The sequence below is a fragment of the Protopterus annectens genome, chromosome 5.part1 (genome assembly GCF_019279795.1).
Source record: "Protopterus annectens isolate FY-2018-M chromosome 5.part1, PAN1.0, whole genome shotgun sequence".
NCBI classification, from domain to species: Eukaryota; Metazoa; Chordata; order Ceratodontiformes; family Protopteridae; genus Protopterus; species Protopterus annectens.
In genome coordinates this window covers 249,860,047-249,880,861 of record NC_056736.1, presented here as the reverse complement: position 1 = coordinate 249,880,861, position 20,815 = coordinate 249,860,047, and the positions used below count along the sequence as shown (strand labels likewise).

The following is a 20,815-nucleotide window of genomic DNA, read 5'->3' as shown; positions in this document are numbered from 1 at the left end:
GTAGTGGAGGAAAGGCACAGACCGATAGACTGACCCAGTGGAAGGACAGGGCATCCACTTTCCAAGCCATGCAGTGATGCTTCCTGGTGCAGAACTTGCTGAGCTGATGGTTGGTGTGGTGCAGAACTTGCTGAGCTGATGGTTGGTGTGGGAGGCAAAGAGGTCGACCTTCTGGGTGCCCCATTTCTGAGTTATTAGGGTGAAGGTTCTTTTGTCTAGCTGACACTTGTGTGGATCCAAAAGATTTCTGCTTAGGTGGTCTGCCAGAGAGTTTAGAGAACCTGGCAGGAACTGTGCTAACAGGTGGAGTTGCATGGCAGAGGCTGTGTACCAAAGGGTCATGGCCAGCCTGCACAGAGGTTAGGAGTGGGTCCCTCCATGTTTGTTGATATACCACATCACAGTGGTGTTGTCCGTTTTGATCAGGAGAGCCCCTGGGGATAGAAAGGGCTTGAAAGCTGTCAAGGTGTGCTGGACAGCTAGCATCTCTTTTTGGTTGATGTGCAGATGGATTTGCTGTGGGCTCCATTGGCCCTGTATGCATCTGCCATCCAGGTGTGCACCCCAGGCATAGTCTGATATATCTGTGGTGAGGGTCTGGGCAGCTGGGGGTGGTGAAAAAGGTAGCCCCTTGTTGTGGGAGCATGCTAATGCCCACCAAAGAAAATCTTTTCTGAGGCAAGGTATCATGGGTATAAGAGTTTCCAGGTCTTGAGAATGTTAACACCAAAGGCTTTTTAGGTACCATTGAAGTTTCCTCATATGCAGTCTGTCATATGGAATGAGTAGAATGCAAGATGCCATGAACCCCAGAGCTTGCACGATCTTCCTTGCAGGTAACCGGGGTCTGTTGGCTAATGGAGAGAAGTAGGCTGTCAGGTAAGTTTGTTTCTCTGGTGTAAGGAATACCATCTGGGATGCTGTGTCCAGGCTTGCTCCCAGGAATATAATCATTTGGGTGGGTACTTGTTTGGATTTCTTTTTGTTCATTGTATACCCTAGGGAGGTCAGTAGGGACTTTACAAAGGCCAGGTGCTTGAGCAGCTTTTCCTGGCTGTCTGCTGAATTGGCAAGTCATCTAAGTATGGGTAAATCTAGATATTCCTTTGTCTGCAAAAGGCAATGTCCGGAGTCAGACATTTTGTGAAAACTCTAGGAGCAGTAGATAATCCAAAGGGAAGTGCAGAGAACTGAAAGTTCAGAGATCCTGCCCTGAAACATAGATATTTCCTGCATGATTTATATATTTTGAAATTTAATACTTTGCATTCATATGGTCTTAATGAAGAGCTTAATTGGAAATATTTGATTTAATTGTTTAACTAATTAATTGTTTAATTGAATATACTATATGAGGCAAGTTTCTTTGATGTGTTTTTACTCCTTGAAGGCTTGTGTAGTGAGCCGAGACGTTAGAGCTGAGCTTATTTTAATAAAATATTGGTGGATTCACTGGCTGGTTGTTTCTATTTCCTGCATGATTCCTTGATAGGAATGTGGAGATAGGCCTCTTTTAGGACTAGGGTGGCTAGCCAAGCACCCTTGGAGATCATGGGTAGCAGCTGCTGCTGGAGGGTGAGCATTTTGAATTTTGGTATCACCAGTAAGGTGTTGAGAATAGATAGATGGAGGATGGGGCACCAGGTGCCCTCTTTTCTGGGTACCAGAAAAAGTCCAGAGTAGAAACTTTGGCCTTTCCGTTCTGCAGGAACAGGCTCTACTGCCCTCATAGAAAGCAGGGAAAGGACTTGCTTTTGCACCTCTGCCCACTGGTTTGGAGGTAGATCTGGAAACCCTTTTGGAGTTGGAAGGGTGTGGAAATAAAATTTGTATCCCTGGGACACTATGCTGAGGACCCAGCAGTCAATGGTAATGGTGGCCCAGGTGCTTGCGTGAAAGGACAGTTTTCCTCCTAGGGGTAATTGAAGGTGGCAGAGGGAGGGGGTGGGCAGGAGAGTAATTGTGAGTTCTTACCATGAGGGGGTGGCTTAGAACTCCCTGTTTTTGAAGTGGAGGAAGTCCACTGTTTAGATTTCTGCATTCCCTATGGCTGTTGTCTGGGGGGTCTGCTTCCACTGGGTCTGGACTGAACCGACCTGGTGGGAGCAGGAAAGGACCAGTGCTTGAAGGGGCAATGCCTGCTGAACCTCGGTGGATGGACCTGTAAGAAATCCTTAACTGTCTGCATAGATTTAGCTTTTTCTTCCATCTTTTTTAAGACCTCTTCTGCCTTAGTGCCAAATAAGTTGTCTTTGTGCAAGGGTGCATCCAACAATTTAGATTTAACACAGTCTGGCAAGGTCTGTTCCTTAAGCCATGCATGTCATCTAAGGACTGAACAGGTGACTGCTGCCCTGCAAGAATCTTATAGGGTGTCAAAACCACAGTGCAAGGTGTGTTTAGTTACTTGACTTGCAGAATGCATTAACTCTTGTAACGCTTTAGATTCTGCACAAGCAGGAAAGGAAGACACTTTTTGTATGAGGAGTTCCAGGGTATATTGCTGAAATTTTTGCATATGGACCTGGCAATTTAGTGCTCTGATTGCTACTTTGCAGAGGTGTATACTTTTTTTACTCAGTCTGTCTAGTGCTCTGGAATCCCTATCTGAGGGGATGGGATTCTTAGCAGAGGTTGCTTTAATTTAACTTTTTCTGACATTGGTTAGTGCCAGAAAAAAGGATCCCCGATGGGGTACTTAGCTTTAGAAGGCTTTAGCTTCAATTCGGAAGATGAAACTCACGTAGCGTCCGACTGGCACTCGTGTGAACTGCTTCTGCTTTGGACTCCGTGGCAAGAAAGACTGATGTAATGGCGTCGGCTGCCTTACTTTATACTACTGACGACCTGACGTCAGTCTTGAAGTGACAGCAACTGATGCAGAAATACTAAGCCTCTGGTATTCGGGCCGGCCGAGGGCTACCCTGGCAGGGATAACCCAAATGTGATGACTGCAACAGTGAAACACGAAAACATCAGTAATAACCATACAGGATATTACATCTATGCAGTTGCAGAAAATGTTCTAAAGACTAAAGCAGTGAGAGACTGGAGCAGGAAGATTCTTCAAGTACGGACATGCAATAGTAAGGAGGCACACAGTAAACAGGAAGTAGCTGCAAGTAGTGCAGGAAATTAGCAAACAAAGCAAGGTACTGGAAATGGATACATTAGGAGTCAAATGATAAAAGACTTGAGTGGAAGCTAAGCAAGTATTCGACTTGTAGGTTAGGGACCTTCTCCCACATCAGGGACTGACACAGGAGTAGAAAGAAAGGGAGAGCAATAATAAGGGACAGAGTATCCCTGGTGATGTTTCTAGCAGAGCCAAGAATAGATGCTATCATAAAAAAAGGGGATGGTAATAAGCAGGATATACATGATACAGCATGGCATAGCAAATAAAAGAATAAATCAAAGGAGTTTAGAAAACATTGGGAAAAGAAAACAAACAAATTAAGAAGGAACAATGCAAGGCGATTTGTGGGGTACCCAAACATGCAATAAAGTCCAGCTGGTTCAGGGTTTTTCCATGGAACTTTTAGTTATGTACTTACCATAACTTCGGATGTATGGGATCCATCTCGCCTACATTCACAACAGATGGGTTCGGAGCCGATCCATCGGCTCCGACTCGGCAACTAATACACTAGCACGAAGTCTCTCATTGGCTGGGCTACTCCCTATCCCAGGATGCACTACACCTGCTTCCCCAGATCTTGTTTGTTCGCTTTCATACATCCATGCAAACACAGAAAAATTAGTAGTCACTATAACCAACTAAAGTTCTTCAAGAAAGATCTCCAAGAAAAAAGAGACTACAGCTCCTCTAAATCCGAATGGAAGGGGGAAGGAGGGTGGGTACTTATGAATGTAGCGAGATGGATCCCATACATCCGAAGTTATGGTAAGTACATAACTAAAAGATGTAATGGGATCCTATCTCGCCTACATTCACAACAGATGGGACAGCGTCCCTAGCACCTACATCCCGGGTGGCTCATTGGAACACACTCCTGAGAACTGTGGAACCAAAGGAAGCTCTGCCTCGAGAAACCACATCCAATTTGTAATGAGAAATGAAAGTGTGCGGAGAAGTCCAGGTTGCCGCAGCACAAATATCATCTATTGATAACCTGGAGTGAAAAGCTACGGAAGTAGCCATTGCCCTGGTAGAATGAGCCTTGACTGGAAAGGGAAGGTCTTTGTTAGCCTGTGAATAAATAAAAATGATACAATCTTTAATCCATTTAGATATGGAGGTTTTTGTTACTGGTTGACCCAATTTGTTCACTGCAAAGGAAACAAACAATTGATTTGATTTCCGCATTTGAGCGGTTCTATTCAAATAAAAACGCAGTTGTCTATGTACGTCCAATTGATGCAAAGTATATTCTGCGTTATTAGAGAATTCTGGGAAAAAGACAGGGAGTTCTATAGTTTGTTGAATACAGAAAGAGGAGGCCACTTTTGGTATAAATGCAGGGTTTAATTTCAATGAAACTCTATGCTTGTGAAAAATCAAATAGGGAGGATCAGAACAAAGAGCTTGAAGTTCTGAAACTCGCCTAGCAGATGTTATGGCTACTAGAAAGGCCGTTTTCCAAGACAGAAATTTTAAATCACAAGTAGCAGCTGGTTCGAAAGGACGTGAAGTTAGGGCAGCCAAAACCATATTCAAATCCCAAGGGGGCACAGGATGAGATAAAGGAGGCCTAAGGAGCCAAGCCCCTTTAAGGAAAGCCTTACAAAGTTTGTGAGACATCAATGAAGGTTCAAATGAAGCATGAAAATTAGAGATCGCCGCTAACTGAACCTTAATGGTAGAAACTGAAGAGCCCGACTGAAAAAGGGAGGCCAGAAAATTCAGAACCTCCGATACTGGTGCAGTGAGAGGATCTATACCCCGTTCTTGAGCCCAGAAGGCAAACCTTTTCCATTTACTGGAATAAAGTTTGATGGTGGAAGGTTTATGAGAAGAAGACAGTATGTGGACCACGTCCGCGAAGAGCATTGTCTCGGACTAAGGATGGAAGTGGAGTAACCATGCTGCCAACTTCAGGGACCTGAGAGACGGATGAAGCCGTCCTGACTGATGAGTCAACAGGTCTGGCACGGATCCAGAAACCATGGACCTTCTATCGCATGCCTCTGTAGGAAAGGAAACCAAACTTGACGAGGCCAGTGCGGGCAATCAAAATCATCTCGCTCTCCATGTAAATGGCCTTCTGTATCACCCTCGGTAGGAGGGGAACGGAGGAAGGCGTAGAAGACCGGGGCCAAATGTGAGTCAGAGCGTCCCTGGGAATCTGTCCCTGAGAAGGAAACAGTGTGAAGAACTCTCTGCATTTCGCATTGTGAGGGCTGGCAAACAGGTCGCAGCAAGGAAGACCCCATCTGTCGAAGATTTTCGCAGCTATACCCTGGTTGAGGGACCACTCGTGGGGTAAAAGAATGGTCCTGCTTAATCTGTCCGCAATCACATTCGACTTCCCCGGTATGTGCGTTGCCATTAGAAAGCGGTTGGTAGCTACCGCCCAGTGCCAAAGTCTCATGGCTTCTCTGCATAGTGGGTAAGACCTGGTTCCACCTTGCTTGTTTATGTACCACACCACTGACATGTTGTCGGATAGGATAGTAATCGGGCCCTGTGGGAGAGCGTGATGGAGAGCTTGGAGTACCAATAGTACCGCTCTCATCTCCAGGACATTGATATGCAAATGCGTTTCCTGGATCTGCCATGTGCCTTGGACCGACCTGTCCAGGTAATGACCCCCCCACCCTACCTGGGAGGCGTCCGTAGTCACAGTGGCAACGGGACGTTGAGGTATGAAGGGTCGCCCCTGGTCGAGATTTGATTGGAGAAGCCACCAATGCAGATCTCGACGGCAACTTTCCGTGATTATGATTAAGTGGTTCAAGGGAAGTTCCTGATAAGACCATTGAACCGACAGTAGCCATTGTAAAATTCGCATGTGAAGTCTGGCCAAGGGAACTAAAAGTATGGTCGACGCCATCGAGCCCAACAGTTGTAGGATCCGATGGGCGGGGCTCTTTGTAGGGGAGACAGGATTTGACTTGATCTTGTAAGACCTGAATTCTTGCTGCCGGTAAAAGGTGCATTCTTTTGTGTCTAAGTCTGTGCCTATGAAAGTAATACGCTGAGATGGCTGTAGTACAGATTTTGCAAATTGAACGTGATCCCCAAGAAACGGCCCAAGGTGAGCGTGGCTCTGAGCGCTTGGAGCAGTAGATGCTCGGAGGTGGCAGTAAGGAGCCAGTCGTCTAGATAAGGAAACACCTGGAATCCCAGACTTCTCAGGTGAGCAGTTACCACTGCCAGACACTTGGTGAACACCCTGGGGCTGTGGTGAGACCAAAGGGCAGTGCTCGGAATTGGAAATGACTGACTCCGAGGCGGAAGCGTAAATGTCTCCTGGACTCTTGAGCTATGGGAATGTGATAGTAAGCGTCCTGGAGATCTATGGAGCACATCCATGCATCTTTTTCCAGCAAAGGAAGAATAGATTGAAGAGTGACCATTCCGAATTTGGACTTCTTTACGAAACGATTCAATGAACTGAGGTCCAAAATGGGCCTGAAGTCCCCTGTCTTTTTTGGTATCAAAAATAATTTTGAGTAAGTTCCCGATCCGATCTGGTCGATGGGGACAGGCTGGATGGCTCTTTTTTTTAGCAGCTTTGAAACCTCTAATGCTGCCTGATCCCGCTGACTGGGTGGTACGTCCGGGATTTCCCTTAAAGAAAGGGGGGGTTTGTTGAAGGGGATGATATAACCTCCGGTAATAATGCGAAGCACCCACTGATCGCTTGTTATGGATTCACAAGCTTGTGGGTGCGCCGCAAAGCGACCCCCGACTGGCTCCGGAGTTGCACAGTCGGGCAACAACCCAGGGACGCTGGTTTTATGAAGAACCACGAAAGGAAACGCGGACACCAGAGTTACGGGGCCTCTGCCACCTCTGGGCGGCGTCTTCCAAAATCCCCTGCCTCTGGAGGGGTAATCACTGGGTGGAGTAGGGAAAGACTTCTGAGATTTTCTAAACCACATTTTCCCTCCTCTCCCAGCCTTGGGGTAAGGCCTAGAAGGAGCGGAAAATCGGGCCCCAACGGCAGTCAAAGTCTTGCCCTCCTGCTCGCACCGAGTTAGTGTGTCCTTCACCTTGGGTCCAAACAAAGATGACCCATCAAAGGGGGCGCAGGCGAAGGAAGACTTGAAGGCCTCCGTGAGCGAACACAAGCGTTACCAGTCTTGTCTCCTGAGGGCAACGCCTGTTCCCGCTGCTCTACTCGCCTTCGGCCGCATATGAAATGAGCCTCATGGACGAGTTAACAATAGAAAAGAGGGTAGTCATCTGTGCGCCAACAGTCGGGGCCAGCGCCTCAGGTAGGTTACCAACAACAGAGTCATTTAGCTCTTTGAGAAGATCCCTTTGGAGCCTCGTAAAATGACATAAGTAGTTCAGCGACCGTAAGGTAAAGGGCGCTGAAGACAGGGTGCGCTTCCGCACCTATCCATACTCCTAGAATCCTTATTAGGAGGATGAACAGACGTCGAAGCCTCTGCCACATCCTGCTGTGTGGCAGAAGCCACCACCAAAGCATCTACAGGCACACCCTTTGTGAGAAATTCCTTCTGGGGGGGGGGGCTGACAAAAATTTATTGGGCCTCGCAGGCACCGGTTCCACAGAATCAGGGTGTTCCCACACCCTTCGAGAAACCAAATCAAGGAGTTCATCGAAGGGCGGAGACACCCAGGAGGCGGAAGGCTGGGCCCCAAAGGCCTTGAGGAAGACTGACTCCTCAGCTGAAGGGGTTTTGGCTTGCCAGTCACCTCTCTGTCTCAGAATCTCCAAGATATCTGAGAAGGAGATATCATCCGAAGATGATTTGGGGACCCTTCTGCGTCATCGAGGTCAGTATCCGATGTAATAGACTCATCTTGGGAGTCTACGTGCTTCCTCTTACACAATTTCTTCCGTGGGGTTCGTCCGAAGCAGTTTGGACGGACCACCGAAGAAGGAACCCGATGGGGGTATCCTCAGGCCCTGGGGCCCGCTGCCGGGGCTGCAACACAACAGAGGCACCAGTCTCCAAATCTAGGGACGGTGAGGTAGAATCTTGCTGAACCGGCAAAGGCATGGCCAGCGCTCCTCATGGCCTCAAAGGCCGGACCTCCAGAATCCAAGGAGGTCACTGGTCTAGAGGCCACGATGGCACTGGGAATTCCAGCAGCCGATGCTCCGAGAGGAAGACTAGGCACCGAAGCACCCAATCCCAAAGTATTCCCCTCGGGCCCGGCTGAAGAGGTCGCAGTACCAAACCCTGAACCGGAGGACAGGGTAGGAAGCACAGTCGGAACCGAGAGACCTCGAAGGGGTCTCTGCTCCGACCGTATGGCTCCGCTTTGCTCCACCACCACCGACTCCAACGGCTCCGAGGAGGTTGGAGGAGGAATCGAATGTGTTGGAGGGGGGATCGGCTCCGAAGCTAACTGTGCTGGAGCTGAGACTAATTTAGTAAACACTGGAGATTGGAATAGCCTCTGTAAAACCCTATCCAGGTCCGAATCTGAAAGTCTCGATGATTTAGAGGAGGTAGACAATCGAGAAGACTTTCCTCTCGGCTCCGAGAGAGAAGGGGACCGGCTCCGAAATGGCTCCAATGCTATCGGCGCCGACTCCACCACAGCATGGACCACCATCGGCACCGAAGGAGCCTTCTCCGGAGCCGAGGGGGAAGAGTCTGAGCTGCACACTTCCACCGGCTCGAAGCCATTGGAACCGATGGTGGTGACTCACCTCTCGAACTTCCAACTTGCGGCTCCGAAGCAATGGAGCCGAGGTAGGAGGTATCGAGGCAGACCCTTCGACCCTCGGCCCCGAAGTCAGTGGAGCCGAGGAAGAAGAGGTCAATTTTGTCTTTTTAGAAGTCGGCTCCGACGGACTTGTCGGAGCCGACGATCTTTTCTTTTTGGAAGCAACAGGTAAATCTAAGGCTTCCTCAAAAGAAGGCTTGATAAGCCCTTTCAATATTAATTTGTTCTTGCGTTCTTGAAGAACTCTAGATGAGAACGCATGACAGACGCTACAAGTCTCTTGCAGATTTTTCGGCCCCAAACAACTGTCTGTAATGGACATTTTATATTTGCACCGAGTGCATTTTTTAAAACCTGACTTTTGTTCCTTAGACATGATACAGGCCACAACAAGTACAACTCTAAGGAAATACTACTCTACCACAACAAGTATAGCACTACACACAAATTGCGCCAACTGAAAAGCGCGAGACACACTGGCGCGAGTACTGGTGAAAGTTTACCTCACAACAATTTAAAACAAGTTAAACGGCCCAAAGCCCTCTAATTTAAACGGGCTTTGCCCAAAAAACAACTAACCAAAAGTTAATAAAAACTAAAAGCACTCAAAAGGTAGGGCAAAGGCCCTCTAACTTAAACAGGCCTTGCCCGACTGAACAAATTAAATTTTTTGTAAACAAGCACTCAACAAAAAAACAATAAGAGCTAGTAAGAAATAGCTGTTAAAACAGCTGTTTGGTTAATATAGACAAGAATTCCCTAGGTCAAGGACCAATAAGGTAAAAAGAACCACTTAGCTCCAGCCAAGTCGAGACCACGTCCAGCTTGTTAAGCGGCAAACGAGATCTGGGGAAGCAGGTGTAGTGCATCCTGGGATAGGAAGTAGCCCAGCCAATGAGAGACTTCGTGCTAGTGTATTAGTTGCCGAGTCTGAGCCGATGGATCGGCTCCTAACCCATCTGTTGTGAATGTAGGCGAGATAGGATCCCATTACATCTATTTTCACAAATATTGTTGTACTCCAAGAGGACTTGAAAGGATCTTCTTCCAAGTGGGGAGCAGATGTTGGAGATGTGAAGTGGAAAACACAGAAAACTGGGGGCATTTATTTTGAGAATGTACGAAGCTGATCAAAGAATATTTACATAATAATTTGATACAAACTTTGGAGAACTAAGGAAATAATGTTTCTGAGTTGAAGTTTAAGACTAGAAGTGTCAAGACAAAAGTAAGACATTTAATGTTGGCAGCCAAAAGCAATAAAGAGAAAATGGAAATCTAAGATTAAACCAACTTGAGAGGATATCACAGTTGTTTAAAATCTTACCATAAGAGTAGATGTCCTGCTTTTCACTGTTGTAGTATTCTTTACAATAGGGATCCCCTGCCAAGGGCAGCCAGACGTCTGACCTGTATATCAAAGCCTTTAGGTTGCAGTGGGTAAGCCGTAAATCACATGTACTGTATGCTCCCTGTGCATGGCGTAGGGCATAAAGGTGATGTCCGGACATACCATCCTCGGAACTGAAAAGGTCCAGTAAGAATGACAGTCCAAGGATACTAGTAGGTAACAAGCACATCCAGAAGAAAAAAGGACCAGGGGGAAGAGGAAGGGAGCGAATACTGGAACAGTGAAGAGAAGGACATCTACTGTCATGGTAAGATTTTACACAACTATACTATGTCCTTTTATATCACTGTTTCAGTATTCTTTGCAGAAGGCAGAGTGCAACAGCTCAGGAAGAATACTGTGAGGAGACAGGGCCAATAGAGCCCTCTAGGAAGCCATGGAGAACAGCCCCTGCAAAGCCAGCTCTGACCCTAGAAATCACATCCAACTTCTAGTGCTTGGTAAAGGTATGCACAGAAGTCCACGTAGCTGCCTAAAGAATAAAATTAGTATCGAAACCCTTGAAAAAAGTACCAGTAGAAGCCACAGCCCTAGTAGAATGAGCCTTAACAGAAGAAGAAAGACTCTTCCCATGAAAAGAATATCAAAAAGAAATGGCTTTAGATATCCAAGAAGAAAATGGATTGCTTGGAAACAGCCAAATCTAACGACTTAGGATGAAAAGAAACGGAAAGGTGTTCAGATTTACAAAAAGCTTTAGTCTTATCCAAATAATACTGAATTTGCATAAACAACTCAGATGTGCACGAAACCTTCTCACTAGCAGACTGCGGAGAAGGAAAAAAAGTAGGCAAATGAATAGGCTGATTAAGAGACAACTCATTAACCACCATGGGCATAAAAGAAGGATTAGTACGAAGGGACACCCTGTCCTTATGGAAAACTAAAAAAGGAGGAACAGCTATTAAGGCTTGCAGCTCAGACACCCATCTTGCAGAAGTAAGGACCAAAAGAAGACTCTTTCAAGAACAATGCTGTAAGGAAGCCGAAGTAGCAGATTCAAAAGGAGCCGGAGTCAATTTTTCTAAAACAAAGTTAAGGTCCTAGGAAGGAGAGACAAGCTTCCTATGAGGCCTAATGTGAAGGACACCTTTAAGAAACTGTTTGGTCTCAAATCTAGAGGTTAAAGGAAGAGTGAAAGACAGGCAAGCAGAAATAGCTGACAAGTGGCCCTTGACAGAAAAATATTACAACCCAGCACTGAGCAATTCACACAAAAAGACAGAACCAAAGAACATCCACAGTAAGTGGATCTAGATAAGAGAAAGACAACAAACAGAAAACTTCTTCCATTTGGATAAGTAAGATTTCCTAGTAGTGGGTTTCCTGGCCTCCTGCAGGACCTGAAGCATGTCCTCAGAAAAAACGTGTCTGTAAGGGATCAACACCCTCTGCTGTCAGTTGAAGAGTGGACAGGTGGGGATGGATAAGAGATCTCTTGTCTTGTGCTAGTAGAGCCACCCTGAGAGGTAACTTGTGATAATCACCTTTGGCTAGATGCAGAAGAAGAGGCAAACCAATGCTGTCTCAGCCAAAGAGAGTCACCAGCAAGATTTTTGGGTGCATACTGTTTCAACTTGAACAGGACTTTCAAAATGACAGGAAGGGGAGGGAAGCCATAATGAAACATCCCTTTCCAAGCAAAAGAGATGACATCTGCCTTCCAGCTCATATAGCAAGGGATCTCTGGCACAAAATAGAGGAAGATGTCTGTTCAGAGGGGAGGCAAACAGATTTACTTTAAGAGTACCCCACTGGTGAAAAACATCCAGAAACACATCCCTGTGAAGTATTCACTTGTGGGACTGTGTTATGGACATACTCAAAGAATCTGCCACTAAGTTCTGATCTGAGGGAATGTAAACTGTCTGAAGGGTTACCAGATACTGGATAACCAGATCCCAAACCTGAAGGGCTAACATGCATAGGAGAAAAGACCTTGTCCCCCCTTGCTTGTTGACATATCACATTACTTTGGCATTGTCTGTGAGAATCTTGAGGGGTCCGGGAAGGAAAAGAGAATAAAAAGGGAGAAGAAGAATGGTCATCTCTTTGACAATGATGTGGTCTTTCTTTTGTCAAAGAGACCAAAGGCCCTGCATGTTCGGAGGACTGAAGGAGACGCTCCACCCCACATCTGAGGCATTGTGAAGAGTTACTGAGATGGGACTGGAGTTTGAAAAGGAAGTCCTGGGTTGAGGGTCAGCTGACAAATTCACCATTGATGTTCCAGCCTGAGGCATGGAACTAGAGGAACTAGAAAATCTAAAGGATGAGAATACTGAAGCTAAACTGACTTTAGAAACCAGGAGTTGGGTTAGAGGAAACATCGGAATGGTGGAAGCCATGAAACACAGAGCCCTTAGAAATTTCCTGGCTGTAATTGAAGCCAGAAGAAGAAGGGATTGAAAGAAAGCAAATCAGTGTTAAAACCTTGGGAGGTACCAGGAATGCCAGCATTGGAACAGTCTGGACCCTGTATCCCAGAAAAACATGATCTCGAGGAGGAGTCAGGAATGACTTTTGGAAATTTACAGTAAACCTCAGGCTTTGCAGACAGAGATAGCAAAGTGTAGATGCTGAACTAATATCTCCGAACAGGAGGCCTGAATAAGCAGGTCCAGGTAAGGAAAGACCTGTATCCCCCTTAATCTGCAGACAGCAACCACAGTAGTGAGGCATTTGGTGAAGACCCTTGGGGTAGTAGAGAGGCCAAATGGCAAAGCAGAGAACTGAAAATGCCAGAAAGCAACAGAGAAACATAAAAAGTCCTGAAAAGAGGATGAATAGGAATGTGTAAATAAACATCCTTGAGAAAATCCTGAGGAAGTAGCAGAGAAAACAAGGTTTGAAGGGACAGCATCCGAAAGGAAGGGACCTTCAAAAAGGTACTTAGTTGAGAAAGATCAAACCAAGAAAAAACTCTACAGTGTAGAGGGTGTGATGTTCACTTCCTGAATTATGTTATGGACTTAATTCCCTTAATATAAAAAATCAAAATATAAAATATAACTGTAAAATACTTGCTACAAAATAATCAAATAGAAAATAATAAACAGTAGGTAGTCCAAACTCAGCTGTGGACTAACTACCACTTACTATTTGATTATTTTGTAGCACATATTTTACATTTCGATTTTTTTTCTTACGTGAACTAAGTGCTTAACATAATTCAGGAACTGAACATCACACCCTCCACACTGCAAAGTTTCTTCTTGGCTTGTTTTGGACCCAGTATAGGTTGCATAGTGGGTCTTTCTGGGACTTCAAGGGATACCATGGATTTCTCTTTTTGTAGTTGAGAAAGATCCAGAATGTGTCTCCAGGTGCTTTCTTTCCTGGGGACCAAAAACATTCTAGAATAAAACCCCTTCCCCTGCTGAGGGGGTTGGAACTTCTTGCATCGTTCCTTGAACCAAAAGGCCTTGAAGTGCCTCTGGAAAAAAGGGCAGCTGTTCCTGAGGAATGCCAAAAAGGGAGGAAGCCATTTCCAAACCGTGTAATAATCCTGGCGAATGATGGAAAGAACCTAGGAGTCTTGGGTGATCTTTAACCAAGAAGGAGGGGACAGGGAAAAAAACCTAAAGAAAGAGGAATGTAACTGAGAAGAAGAGGGCAGGGTGAGTCAGACAGCACCTGGTTTGTCAAGAAAAGAAGGTTTCTGAGTAGAAACAGTTTGGGTAGCCTTAGCAGGAGGAGCCTTTTTACCTTTGGGGGAGGGCAAGACTGTCTACGGACAAAGGCAGGCTTGTTAGGATAATTCTTCTGAAACTTAGGAACAGGTGAAAACAAAAATATGCTTCAACTCCTGTAAGCCCTTACCCTTTTCTTGCAGGGACTTACACAACTCCACAGCAGCAGCACCAAACAAATTATTATTATCCAGAGGAGCATCCATAAGTTTAGCCTTAATATCATCAGGTAAAGGCTGAAGTCTGAGCCAGAAATACCTCCTCAAAACAGATCCAAAAGCAGCAGCACTAGATGAAGCATCAGCTGCATCACAGCTGCATTTAATGGAATGGTGGGCAACTCATGAGGATGTCCCTAGCAAGGCAAAAGCAAAGGCCTCCCTTCAGAATCAGGAAGATCTGAAATGGCTTGACAGGTCTGAGGGATACGAGCCATGGCATACCTGGTCATATGTGTCCAATAGTTCACAGCTCTAAAGGCTAGGGTAGCAGAAGTATACACCTCTCCATGGTTCTGCTGTCCTTATCAGAAGGAATCAACTTAGCTGAAGGTAACAATTTTGAGGGTTTATCAGAAGCCACTGACACCATAGAAGGGTCAGCAGAAGGACACAAAGAAACTTGCAGTCATCAGGCACTTCATAAGGGATGGAAGTCAGAAGCCTGAGAAGCAGTAGAAAAAATTATCCAGCAGGGCAGCAAGAACAGGAAGAACAGCAGAGAGCCTAAGAGACTATCTGTTGAAGCTCACAGTACCTCTTCTGAACTTCAGACACCTGAGCACAGTCCCATTTGAAAAATGTCATAATTCTGGAAATAGTGTCACCAAACAAAATCTCCTCAAAAGGAGAGTCAGGACTGATAGATTCTTCTTCCTTAGAACCACAGTCCAATGGAGAAGGAATTTGACAGGAATAATTAAGTGACTCTTCATCAAAATCATCATCATCGGAATCCTGCTCCCTAGGCCTTTTAAGAAGGGTAGACGGACAAGGAGGAGCAGGAATAGAAACCCATGTGGCAGCTTCAGAGCCATAACGGCATTAAACAGACGTTGAGTGAAGTTTTGCCATTCACTTAGAGGATCTTTAGAAGTAGGCAAAATGTGTTTAGTCTTCTGTCTTTTTTTTAGTGGAACATCAGCCTTAAACAATTTAGGAAGCTCTGACCCCTGATGATACTCTATAATGGTAGTCAGAACCTCTTCCCTAACTAATATCTGAGGAACACCCCTAGGCCCTTCAATAATTATCAGCTGCAGTTCCCCATGTACATCTGAACCGGATGTCTGCAAGGCCTCCATAGATGTGCATGGAGTCAGATCCATGCTGGCCTCCAAAGCGGTTGACTGAAGAGGAATCCAAGAAGGAAACTGGACGATCCTCCAGGCTTCACCTGCCTCAAGAAAGATGTACAGCTGAAGAATCCAACAGAGCTTTCTTAGTCTTTTTCTTCTAGGACAGCTGAGCCTCCAGCAGGGAAGATCCTTCTATAGTGTTTTTAGCCAACAGCTTAAGTTGTTCGTTCTCCAAGTAAATCTCAAGGGAAGAATGCTGACTACGCAACATCTTAGGGACTTAAGCTTGACAAATCTCACAAGACGTATGGTTGTGGGAAGCGCCTAAACAGAACAAACACTGCTTGTGACGATCTTTATGGGGAATCTGTCTCCCACACTGGCATTTCCCCTTTCTGGATGACATTAAACCAACAACCAGAAGAAGGCAAAACAAAGATTATAAAATAAAAAAAAAAATAATGGGGCACTTATCTGAAAGCGCTTTGGTAACCAGCAGACGAACGAGTGTTCAGACCAACAATCAAAGATGGTGTTCGGACTTTTGGCAAAGAAGTTCTGAGGATGGTACGTCTGGATGCCACCTTTATGCCCTACACCATGCATGGGGAGCATACATGTGACATACAATGTACCCATTACAACATAAAGGCTTTGGTATACTGGCTGGACATCAGGCTGTCCTTGGCAAGGGACCCCTATTGTAAATAATACTGCAACAGTGACATGGAAGGATATATACTGAGTTGAGCACTGAAAAAAATATAAAAAATGGAGATAGGTTGTTTAAAGGCCAGAGGAAGTTAAGTGCATAAAGACAAATGGCATATTTTGGTTCAATACATAAAAGACAGTGGTCAAGAAGACATGATATGGAAGGCTTGGGAGTAGTGTAAAGATTAATTTTATCACTCATGTATGTAAATGCATGTTGCAAGTTAAAGTGCAATGAATAAATACACTTGTTTGAAACGAGTCACTCAGTACAGTAGTTGGAACCAAGCTATTTGGCTCCTAGAGCTCAAAGGCAGAGAATGCATAAAGCTAAAATGGCAGCAAGGGTATCTGCATTCGTTCCAACCCTGACCCAAAACCCAGGAGACAAGAAAGGACCCATCACCAAGACAGTCAGTGCTGTCATGCAGCAGCACAGATAAAACTGGAAGCAAAAATGGCCGTGGTCTCACAATGACAATTTGAACCACAGTCAGAGTTGACATGGCTATTGACTTCTACTGGGGCAAATGAAGGGTGCTCTCCAGTTTTGTCAAAAATGGCACTAAACAGGGTGAAATGAGGACAATTCCATACTTGGGAGAAAAGCAGAATCCCTGCCCACTCCAGACACAGAGGGAGGAGGGATAAGACCAGTTTTCACATGCAAGTGTAGAACAGCATCCATTACTTTGCCACAGTCCAAATCTACCATTACAGGATGACTATCATTCAAGGACTTCAATGCATGAATCTAAAGGACCTGGCAAAAGAAGGCTCAAAGTAAGAAAACTTGTCTTGCTTAATCAACCTGGATTTATTCCCATTCAGAACTACTAATCTTGAAACACCAGATACATTAGATGACTCACTCCATGTGAACTTTAATGCCAGATGCCACACTTCTGGCAGAACCTTCTATGGTTATACCAACTACATTTCTGGAAAAGCTCACCATAGCTGAAACCTTTGTAGACAGGGATTTAAGTGCATCTTTAAAAGGTCTACCTGGCAACTATTTGAAGGTCTGTATCAGTTCTTATCTGATTTCTCAGAAGAAGTCCAACATGTGGGTCATGCAGTCCAGCAGCCTCCCTCTTGGAAAAAAAAGAGTGGGCAGCCTAGCTCTGTGGCATACAGGGATGGAGCCCCTACTATAACCCAGGTGACTGGAATTTCATTAGGGGCCTCAGCACTGGACAGGGAGTGAAGGGTTGTGTCTTGCTCACCTCCTTCGGGGGCAGGGTTGCATAATATCATGGGCACACAGAGTTGATGTGCTTTCCTTAGTTGATGATGTGGAAACCACCACTTGTGCTTCAGCGGGAACAGGCATGGTTTGAAGGGAACATGTCTTGTGGCAGTGAGAGCACAACCTTCTTGGTTAGCACACTGCATCACCTTCTTTGGTGCTAGTCAAATACACGTGGTGCCAAACACATAAGTAGCAAATCTCAAACCATCCCTAACAGCTCCTTCTAGATGACCCACACCTTGGTAATGAGAAAAGATTGGGCAGAGTGATTGGGAGAAAACTAATAAATGACAGATAATCGGGCAAAAGCAAAAAAAAAAATACGCATGTGTGTGTGTGTGTGTGTGTGTGTGTGTGTGTGTGTGTGTGTGTGTGTGTGTGTGTGTGTATAAATATACACACATGAAGCTTTACTGGAAATCTTTCTTTTTTTTCTTTTTGCCTATCTACTACTTTTTTCCTCCACGCCTGTTTATCATCAATTTCTCTTACTACAGATCTTGAGACCCTTCATTCTCAAAATAGGGGACTCACTACCTGTCAAAGGGAGCCATCACCCAGACAGGCAGAGAGGACTTTGTCTCTGATGAAGCCAAGTTATCCATATGCTGCCAAGAATTATGTTCTCATCCGAACAGCCTGAGGGTCTGGCTTCACCCCCCCCACCCAGATTGGGGTCATCTATGATTTTAGATGGACACTAACTGTTCCTAGAATGTGAAACTACATGGTGGCCCTCACACTAAGTAACTTACATCATTAAGGCCACAAGCTATGGCTGACATGAGCACCACATCACTGTATAGTGTTCTATGCACTTCCCCCCTACATGCCAATGAAAGCTGCTATCATCACCTTGGGATTACCAAAGGCATCCATGTCACCAGTTTAATGTCCTTGTTAATGAGCAAGTGACTTCACAGAATCAGCAGTTCAACTGGAAACCACCTTTGACACCCCAATGGATATGGAAGCCAGCATAAGTCACACTTTCCCACCTAGCTCTTCCAGCACCTGAGCCACTACTCAAACTTGGATCATCTGGTCGCAGTCAGTGCTATACCTCTCTAAGGTACATAGCTGGACTACTTAACTATCAATTGTAGTAACATCTGCCACTAGTGGGTCCACCGAAGGAGACTGTTACAGGACCTAAAAACCTTCCACATCACTTGCAGTGGTGAAGACAGAGTCAGCTGGCCAACCCCTTTTGCCTTAACATCCCCAGGACTTTTGGATGATGGTCCTCCTCATCATCATCCAGATCAAGCACAGAAGACCCTATATGTGAGTCTATGTGCTTCTTCTTCCATATGACCTTCTGGTGTACCTGGAAATGTGATGATGTGGAGGAAGAGAAAGACTGATCTTATACTGGCTGAAATGGAGCGGACAATGGCGTTAGCACTACAGTATACTTGGTTATCAAAGAAGTGGCAAGCAGCACTAATGCTGAAAACAGAGGTACCAATGTTGGCAATGAAATTCCAGCACTGAAGGTCAAGCCCAGCCAGAACAACAGTTGAGGCTAAGACTGTTGATCCTGAAAATATTAATACTGAAGTCAACAACATCAAGATCACATACATAAGACACAAACTTTCACAGCCTAAGGTGGCAGAGACATACAAGCGGCCAAAAGGATTGGTGCCTTGGCACTGGTTACACACCTATTACGTTTAACTGTCTAGGGGCCAGTGGCAAAAAAGGTGGATACCAACAAGGAAAAGGACTGAGCCTAAACTGAAAAGGAAGGGTGAGAAAGGGGTCTCTGTTCCACATTGAAAAGTTAGGATAGAACATAGAAAGCTTCTGTTGTACCACAATAAAGACCTTAGAAAACGTCTCACAGTCAAACTCAAATACAAGAGGAGAGGGGCCATGCCTCAGCACTGGCAGTCTTGGAATCAATGTTTAACAGTAAGTCTTACTTCTTTGTCAACAGCTGACTCAGCAGCCACACAGCCATCAGCAAAATGAGCATCAAATACTATGGGAGAGTCGGACTTTTCACAAATCCTGAAATAGCAGTGGAGATTTTGATGATTTTTCGAAGACCTTTTGAAGCTCCACACTGGTGCTTTTCTTATGAGATTCCACAAAAATAACAACTTAAGACAGTTTTTAAGGCCAAGGAAGTAACAGTCTGTCTCAAGCCCAAGGTCAAAGAGTTGGTCAAGAGTGGGGAGCCAAAGAAATGAGTTTCTAAAGTTTTTCAACAAAACTGTAATTTTAATCTCTGTTTTCCATCTTTAAGTACAAATGAAGAGAATTCAGAGCAGCTATCACGCACAGACGTAATGTGTTATTCTCCTAGGCAAGCAGCACATTTTTGGGGTCTATCCTGTAGATAAATATTTCTTCTAATGGGACACAGATGAAAACCACTGTCTGTATACAGTCAGCCAAAAGTACAGTTTTGTACCTACTATAAATGTAGATGTTCGAGTGCTAATACAGCTGCAGTAATCACAGATGGGTTTTCAGCCGTCAGGCGGGTCCCTCGGTCGGCCGAATTCCAAAGTCTTGGTCCGGCGTCGGTTGCAGTCGCTTACTCTTCTGACGTCAGTAAGGCCAGAGTATATAAGACACAGCCGACGCCATGTTCTTCAGTCTTTCTTGCCCCAGATGTCAGGTGCCCCCAAAAGGAAGGCAATACATAAATAAGGCTTATCTACATATGCAGGCAATGCAATGTAATGCAAAATCAGTGTAAGCAAGCAAATAAAACATAGCAGGATAACCCAGTCAGGTGGTATGAAGAAGTTGTTAGGCCCCATGCCTTTACCAAGTGGGGAAGGAGGGAGGGAAACCTGTACTGCAGCTGTATTAGCACTCGAACATCTACATTTATGGTAGGTACAAAACTGTACTATGTTCATCGTGCATACAGCTGCAGTAATCACAGATGGGTAGAGTCCCAAAGCTATGCATAGGGTGGTAGGTACTATGAGGAACTGGGTTGAGCCAGAATGCCCTGCAAAACAGCAGTGGCAAAGCCTGCTCTTGTTCTGGAATATAAGGGTAGGTGGTAGTGTTTTGTGAAGGTATGTACAGAACTCCAAGTGGCTGCCTCCAAAATATCCTTAACGCCTCTGAGGAAGGCTGTAGAGGTGGCTGTGGTCCTGGTGGAGTGAGATCTGATACCAGTAGGGACAGATTTCCCATGATAGGAATAACAAAACCGTATGCAGTGGCCAATCCACTTGGAAATGGTCTGTTTGGTAACTGGTTTCCCTTGAGCCCCTACGGCATAGGACACAAAAAGTTGTTCTGATTTCCTGAAGGACTTTGTTCTGTCCAAATAATAACATAGCTGCCTATGGATGTCTAAAGTGTGAAGCAGCCTCTCCCCTTTGTTTTGAGGGTTAGGATAAAAGGTAGGTAGGTGTATGGCTTGATTTAAGGCTACCCTGGATACCACTTTTGGCATAAAAGATGGGTTGGTAAGAAGGGAAACCCTGTCCTGATGGAAGATGAGGAAAGGCTGCACCGCCATGAGGGCCTGTAGTTCAGAAACCCTACGAGCTGAAGTGATGGCCAGAAGGAAAGCTGTTTTCCAGGACAAATGTTACAGATCTGTTGAGGCAGCAGGTTCAAAGGGAGG

General features: G+C 45.3%; 1 protein-coding gene across 1 annotated transcript in view; it reads right to left on the bottom strand.

Moving 5' to 3' along the window:
* The window catches only part of LOC122803352 (F-box/WD repeat-containing protein 7-like), a 1,891,371-nt gene that overhangs the window by 1,808,497 nt on the left and 62,059 nt on the right, over nt 1–20,815 (bottom strand). The gene's annotated exons all lie outside the window — the stretch shown is intronic.